This window comes from Cherax quadricarinatus, chromosome 75 (assembly GCF_038502225.1).
Source record: "Cherax quadricarinatus isolate ZL_2023a chromosome 75, ASM3850222v1, whole genome shotgun sequence".
NCBI classification, from domain to species: Eukaryota; Metazoa; Arthropoda; class Malacostraca; order Decapoda; family Parastacidae; genus Cherax; species Cherax quadricarinatus.
In genome coordinates this window covers 4,709,053-4,717,562 of record NC_091366.1, presented here as the reverse complement: position 1 = coordinate 4,717,562, position 8,510 = coordinate 4,709,053, and positions in this window count along the sequence as shown.

Below are 8,510 nucleotides of genomic sequence, written 5' to 3'. Positions count from 1 at the left end.
AAGGAAGCGAGGGCATCAGGTGGCAAAAGGGAGGTGGATGAGTAATAGGTTACGGATAACAGCGGAGCAGTGGATGGTGAAAGGGTAAAGGGCAGCAAGAGACTGAGCTAGAAAGGGCTGAGGGGAGTGCGTAAGGTATCATCAGAGTTTGTGGAGTAAATCAGTCGTTGTCAAGAAGTCAATGAGAGAGTCAGGATTAATTAAAGGAGGGTCCATCAGCAAGAAGGGAAGGTAAAGAGAGAGTAGTAGAACGAAGATGGCGTTGGAGGTAAATTCTGCGTGCTCGTTGATAGAGAGGGCAGTCTAACAGAATGTGACTAATCAATACAGGAACTTGACACTGCTCACAGAGAGGTACAGGGTGCCTCTCCATGAGATACCCGTGAGTAAGACAAGTATGGCCAATGCGAAGACGGGAGAGAGTGGTCTCCCAACCACGGCACTGATGACAAGAAGACGGCCAGTAACCTATGCTCGGTTTAATAGAATGAAGTTTGTTACCAAGCAGAGTTGACCAACGTTGTTGCCAACGGGCGTGAAGGTGGGTAGCTATTGCAGCAAAATAGTCCAGAAATGGAACACCTCTATAGGAAATTGGTAGGTCATGTACTGCTGACCGCGTAGCAGTGTCTGCCTGTTCATTGCCCTGTACGTTGACATGACCAGGGACCCAACAAAAAATAATATCTTTATGCTTCGTAGAGATACGGCATAGCCAAAGTTGGATACGGAGAACTAGGGGGTGAGATGTATCAAATTTTCGTATAGCCTGTAGAGCACTAAGGGAGTCTGAGACTACCACAAATGATGACACAGGCATAGATGCGATACGAATAAGTGCTGCAAGAATGGCATACAATTCAGCAGTAAAAATGCTAGCCGAAGATAGGAAATGCCCCCGCACGACGTTGTCCGGAAACACTGCTGCGAATCCGACGCCGTCTGAAGACTTAGAGCCATCTGTGTACACAGCGATGGCATGAGAATGGCAGTGGAAGTGATCAAGAAAAAGAGAGCGGGAAGCCACCGTAGGCAGTTGAGCTTTCAAGCATGGGGGTGAGAAAGAACAGACCCGAACAGCTGGAACTTCCCAGGGGGGTAGGGAAAAGTGAGATGCTACATGAACATATAAAGGTGGTAACTGAAGGGAAGACAAGAGTGAATGTAGGCGAAGAGAAAAGGGACGGAGCAAACGGGCAGCGAACGAATAAAGAATGTCTACTAATATCGGTGACCATTCTATAAATGGAAGGATTGTGGAGATCGTGAGAGCGTACATAGTAGCGAAGGCAATGGGCATCACGGCGATCAGACAAGGATTGAACATTCGCTTCTGCATAGAGGCTCTCAACGTAATCCTTGGTGATGGATAGGGTTAAGGCTAGAGAGAGTAGCAGGAGAGGCCGCTGAATAAATCTGGTCACCATAATCGAGTTTCGATAAAACGAGGGCTGAATGTAGGCGAAGCAGAGTTCAACGATCAGCTCCCCAGGAAAGATGAGCAAGGGTTTTAAGAAGGTTTAGCCGGCTGTGACAAGTTGCCTTCAGAGAGGTAATGTGAGGTTTCCAGGATAACCTACGGTCAAAAAGAAGGCCTAGAAACCTGACTATCACATTTGGGGATATGGAAGCCATAGAGATACAAAGGATGATCGGAGATGACAGAGCGTCTAGTGAAAGTAATTTGGTGAGTTTTGGTACTTGAAAATTTAAACCCATGCGTGGTGGCCCAAGTGGAAACACGGTCGACCGCATGCTGGAGAGAAACTGCAATGAGATGACAGTCAGCGCCTGCACAAGCAATAGCGAAGTCATCAACATAGAGTGATGACCAAATATTGGGTGGAAGAACAGAGGCCAAATCATTTATAGCAAGGAGAAAAAGTTGTGCTTAGAACACATCCCTGACGGACACCTTCAGCTTGGACGAAGTCCGGGGAAAGAACATTATTGATTCGAATACGGAAATGTCTGTCAGTTAAAAAGTTCTTAAGGAAGGATGGTAGATTGCCTCGGAGGCCTAAGGAGTGGGCCTGGGCCAAAATATTATACAGTGGACCCCCGGTTAACGATATTTTTTCATTCCAGAAGTATGTTCAGGTGCCAGTATTGACCGAATTTGTTCCCATAAGGAATACTGTGAAGTAGATTGGTCCATTTCAGACCCCCAAACATACACGTACAAACACACTTACATAAATACACTTTAAGGGTGATGGACTGATTACATCGTCTTCAAGTCTCTTCTGCTTCTATCAACTTTTCTGTACTCGACTGAAGAAGCCTACTGTGTAAGCGAAACGTTTTGAAATAAAGATACCTAACTGTTGCATATGTGTCTTACCTAACAACCTGTTGGTATTTTATACCATTTTAATGTTCATAAATACACTTACATAATTGGTCGCATTGGGAGGTGATCGTTAAGCGGGGGTCCACTGTACCTCAAAGTTGTGTCATATGCCTTCTCAAGGTCAAAAATATGGCAATAACTGAATGATTATTCGCAAAGGCATTACGAACATACGTATCCAAGCGTAGTAAGGGGTCTATGGTAGAACGGCCCTTACGAAAGCCATATTGACTAGCGGAGAGACTGTTGTGTGTCTCTAAATAACACATTAAACGTCGATTTATGAGACGTTCCATCACTTTGCAAACTGCACTAGTAAGAGTGATGGGACGATAGTGGGAGGCATCATGTCCTGTAGTACCCGGTTTGCGGAAAGGGAGAACAATGGCAGATTTCCACAGCTGGGGAAGAACTCCTTGTGCCCAAATAAGATTGAAGAGGTGTAAGAGGACTACAAAGGCTGACCGATGTAAATGTTGTAACATACGAATATGAATGTCGTCAGGCCCAGCTGCCGATGATCGGCAAGCTGAGAGCGTTGCCTCCAGTTCTTGAAGTGTAAAAGGCACATTATACTGTTCTTCTCTGAGAGAAGAAAAGTCCAAGGGTACTAACTCTCTGGCAGACTTTGAGGAAAGAAACGAGGGGCATATTATTATTATAATCAAAAAGAAGCGCTAAGCCACAAGGACTATACAGCAAACGAGGGGCATAGATGGAGCCCCCTGGAAATACGGACCAGATGTGTGCCAAGTTCAATGGCAACGTCGAGAGGGTTTGCTACATCAACACCAGCGACCCGTAGAACAGGAGCCGGGTCAGGAGAGTATTTACCACTCAATTTCCTCACTTTTTTCCAGACTGCACTCATAGAAGAAGCAGAGGTGATGGTGGAAACATAGTCTCGCCAGCAAGTGCGTTTAGCTTCACGGATGACACAGCGAGCGATCGCACGCTTCTGCTTGAAATCAAGAAGTCTCTCAGCGGTTCTATTGTACCGGTACCTGCCCCATGCAGTGCGTTTCAAACGTATTGCACGAGCACAAGCAGGAGACCACCAAGGCACGCACTTCTGAGAATGCCTGCCTGAGGTTTGGGGTATAGAATGAGAAGCTGCGGTATAAACTGACGTCGAGAAGAGGTGTAGGAGCTCATCAATGGAGGATGAAGAAGGAACCTCACTAAAAGCAGAGAGTTGCGAGTAAAGATCCCAATTTGCCTGATCAAATTGCCAGCGAGGGCTACGGAAACGTGGTGAATAGGAAGGAGAAGTAAGAATGATTGGAAAATGATCGCTGTCATGTAAGTCCGGTAGAACAGACCAGGTGAAGTCTAGTGCAGTGGAGGAAGAGCAGACTGATAGATCGATGCAAGAGAGAGCATGAGTACGAGGATCAAAATGGGTGGGAGTACCCGTATTTAAAACATGGAGGGGGCGAGAGGCGAGAAAAGCCTCCAACTGGATGCCACGTGAGTCACAATGAGACTCCCCCCCAGAGGAAATGGTGGGCGTTAAAATCACCAAGTAACAGAAGTGGTGGTGGTAAGGATGAAACAAGAAAGGTAAAGTCTGGGATAGAAAATGCTCGAGAAGGAGAGATATATAAAGAACATATCGTAAACCACTTATTCAAGTGGATATGGGCGGCAGTGTAATGCAGCGAGGTATAGACAAATAGTTGACAGTACGGAATATCATTGCGTAGAAGAAGGGCACTTTCATTAAAGGTCCCATCTGAGAAAGGATCCGAAGAATACAATAAATTATAGCCCGAGATAGGTTGGAAAACAACCGAGTGTAATTTTGGTTCTTGTAAGCAAGCACCAACAGGGGAAAACCTGGAAAGCAACATCTGAAGCTCACCCTGATTACCCCTGAGGCCGCGGATATTCCACTGTAAATTAGGCCATGATTGGCAATGAAGAAAATACCAGGAATCCGTAGGGAAAGACACCTACGGACTAGAGGGGTTAGAAAAGTCAACGTGTGGTGGCATTGGAAGACGTTCAAGCAGCGAAGGAACGGAGCGTTGCGAAGAATGGGGTTGTGAAGATGGAGGAGAGGAAAGAGAAGGAACAGGAAGTGGATCAGTGTCCATTGAAGGTTTAGTCTCTGCAATATATTCTGAAATGGCTTCAAGTGTTTCTGAATTCAAAGATGTATGGGAGACCATATTGGAGATAGAAGGGGGAGGGTGAGTAAAGATTGGGACAGTAATGGACTGTACCAAAGTAGAGGGGGAGGAAAGAGTGTAAGGGACTGGAGATGAAGTGTGGGGGGGGACAGAAGAGGCAGAAACCTGGGAGGTGGCAGAAGAGGGAGAAACTTGGGAGGGGACAGGGGTGGAAGGCATAGTACAAGGAGGAGGGTGAATCTCCACACTTGTAATAGAGCCAGAGAGAGGGGAAGAACTAGGCCCAGAGACTGGAAAGGTGAAGTGTGGAGGTGGAAGAAGGGAAGGAAGGGGCAAAGAAGATTTGAGCAATGTGGATTTTTTGGACTTCTGAGAAGTAGAGGGGCGATTGGTATTAGGTGTCGTACGAGGTCTTGTCGATACTGGGGCTTGTGAGGAAGGACGCGAAGATGTGAGAACAGACCGAGTTGTAGTCGGGACGTCAGAGCCAAGGACAGCAAAAGGATTAGATGCCGGAGTGGCTATGGAAGGAGTAACAACAGAGGAGGCTGCAGAAGATGAGACCCCAGAAGTGGGGGGATGTTTGGAAACACGAGAATAAGAAACACGGGGTAGTCTCCCTTGGAGGCGGAGATGAGTAACTGCCATAGCATAAGGGAGACCTTCTGCCTCTTTGAGGCAACGGATTTCACGTTCATTTAAGCAGACCTGGCAACGGCGGGAGTACGAAGGGTGAGCTTCATTACAATTAAGGAAAGATGGAGGTTGACTGCAAGATGTATTAGAATGGTCGTCGGCACCACAGACTGGGCATTCAGCCATAGATCTGCAATATTTCGCTGGGTGACCAAAACGCCAGCAATTTCTACTGTTGCGGTGTAGGTATCACCTTTCGAACTTGTAACCGATGTCCCGCAACATATACAGAGGACGGGAGTTCTCGGCTGTCAAAAGTTAAACGAGCTACATTGCAAGGGTAACGTCTCCGCCCACGGGCAGGAAGGACGTAAGTGTCTGCTGTGAGGATTGGGAGATCCTGGAGTTCCAGCTGTTCAAGAATGTCATTGCCACATGACTGGAAATTGTTGGACTATGGTATGGGGCAGAATGACAGTACCACTACAAGAATTGAGAGAAAGATGTTTTTCAATAGTGATAGTAGTATCTATATGCGAAAGGACAGAAAGATCATGAGCTTGGGTAGCATTCTGGACAGTGACGATGCATGTACCGCTTTTGAGAGCATGAAATGAAATATCTCTACCAACATGACGCAGGAGCGCTTTGCCAATACTATGGTCAGAAAGGTAGGCAGAAGAAGAAGTCGGTCTTAAAGTAAAGAATTTAGTCCATTGTGTGGTCCGAAACTGAGCGTGGAGAGGGAGTGCATGACGTGTCGGTCTTTTCCGAGTAGAATGGGAAGGTAACGAAGGAGCATCATCAGGATATTGATGTTGGTGTTTAGGAGTAGGACCGGAGTTGGTCCAGCGTGAAATGGGCGGGCGATTCGAAAATTGCCGTACCATAGAGAAGCCGGAAGCATAGTCAAAGGAGAGCGGAGTTCAGACAAATCAAAGGAGTCAGTCGAAGCCCAGGTACCTGAAGCGGGTGAGGAAACAGCACCAGCAAGAGGTACAGAGGCATCAGGAGTAACCGAAGAGTGGTCTAAAAACAAGGCAGGGTCAGAATGGGGTGCGGTATCAAGAAGGGGCCCGGGGGTAGTGGGTTCATGGATTGGGTTCTCCATGGTTAGGTTACTCCTTTGCTTTATGTTTTTAAGAAAAAAAAGAAAAGAAAAAAATAAAAAAAAGAATAAAAAAAGGGGGGAGCGGGGAGGAATAGTTCCCAGGAGGAATGAAAGGGCCGGAAATCTCCCTCCGCGCCCAAGAGGACCTCAGCACCGCTAGTAGCGCAGATGCAGCATGGAACCCGTGCCATACCCTACCCTTCATGCCAGTAAACCAGCAATCCGGGATAGCAACCTCACATCTGCCGAGCTACCTCGGTGGACAAAAGAGAGGGCGGCCGGATATCCGTCACAAAGCATACCTCCTTAGGCCACCACCCCCGGAATCCGAAAGGTGGCTTCCAGAGATACACCAGTCGCCCGAAAGACACCCAAAGCTACTCCGGGATACCGGAGAGGGTTCGGGACATCCCCAGGCGATCCAGATTCCACGGCAAACTATGCCACCGCCAAGAACCTCAACGGAATGGGATGGACGCCGGTATCCTTTCTCCTACCTAGGAACTAGCGCGCCTGTGGGAGAAATCCCAAAGGCCAAAAAGAGGAAGGGCAAAAGGGAGGGGTGGGGAGGAGGAGGAAAGGAAAAAGGGAAGGATGGGATAGGGGAGGAGAGATTGAGGGGTAATTAGGTTTGGTCTGAGGAAGAAGACCGACAGGTCTAATTCCTCAGACCAAGAGCCTCTTCACCACGCCAAGGAGCCCCCCTTGAAGAGGCAAGGACCCAGGAGAAAACGATTTCTTTGGTTTTGCTAGAAATGTGGAGCAACCAAAGTTGTATATGAAGAACTAGGAGATGAGGCAGATCAAATTTTTTAATAGAAGACTGACTGAACAATGGTTAAGTTTCTTGTGCTTTGTAACCACAGGTTACATAGTGCCTGGAGAGAGAGGCAAAGCAAGTCCAGTTCCATGGATCAAGAACCCTTTACAGACATTAAGGCACCTCCCTTGAGAGGCTCCATAAGTAGTGGAAAAATGTGCTTGATGCAGCCTTAGGATCATAAAGTTGCATCTCTAAATTTAAGTATGCTTGACCCAATAGTAATCTAAATAAAATTTCATAAAGGAGCTCTAAACCCATAAGGGTCTTACAGTACCTTGAAGAGCAGCAGGGATATTCTGTCCAAAGAGAAGGTAGCTAAATTCTCTGGATCAACATCTCTAGTAAGCAGTAAATCCAAAAGGGTATGACAAAATCTATCCATTTCAATTGAGTTAACAGTTGAAGGGTTGCCAGTTGTAGCAAATATGGGAACAGTTCTTAGAATAGTCATGGTTCTACTGGCATGGGAAGTTCCAGACTACATGTGTAGTATCTACAAAAAACTAATTCCCTACACTACAAAAAGGTGACTGCAAACATGAGGCCATTTAATTAAGTTTTCAGTGTTATTGAGCTCTTTCTGGTTCTAGGGTCAGTGGTAATTTTTGCTTGATTAGTCAAAACAGTATGAGGAAGCAAGTGGGAAAAGTGATTTTGGCAACACTATTGGTAGAGCAAGCAAACTTTTTGGAAATAAACATTTGCATTCACCAAAAGACTGCTTCACACACACTGTTCAAGGGATAATTTAATTCCTCGCAGCACGAATTAACTATAAATGCAGTAATAGGTCTAGGATTCCACATTGCCTAATTATTATTATAATCAAAAAAGAAGCGCTAAGCCACAAGGGCTATACAGCGCTGCAGGGTAGGGAAGGAAGCAAGGGAATTGGATGGCAGAAGGGAGGGGGGATGATCAGCAGGTTACAGAAAACAGCGGGGCAGGGGATAGTACGGGGGTAGAGGGTAGCAAGAGATACAAGTAGAAAGGGCTGAAAGTATCAGAATTTGTGAAGTAAGTCAGTCGTTGTCAAAAAGTCAATGAGAGAGTCCGGATGAAAGGTGGGTCCATCAGCGAGAAGGGAAGGTAAAGAGAGAGCAGCGGGGCGAAGACGACGACAGAGGTAAATTCTGCGTGCTCCTTGATAAAGTCACATTGCCTAAGACATTTATGCAGGTGCATGTACTTTTGGTATCACAATGCAAGTTTTCCAGTTCTGTGATTCCAGTCTGCAGCTTTGTTTTAGATGCATTTAAGGAGAGAACTTGGCCTTCATCCAGTATTGTATCAAGTGATTTGAGGAAGGTCTTTGAGGAAAATGGTGTCAAATTTCTTAATCCCAATGTCCATTTTCTATAATAGGTTAAGTGAAATTTTTGGCCACTGATTCAGGGGTTTGGTCTAAGAGATAAACTACAGTATCATTTATGAGCATAAATAAAATACATG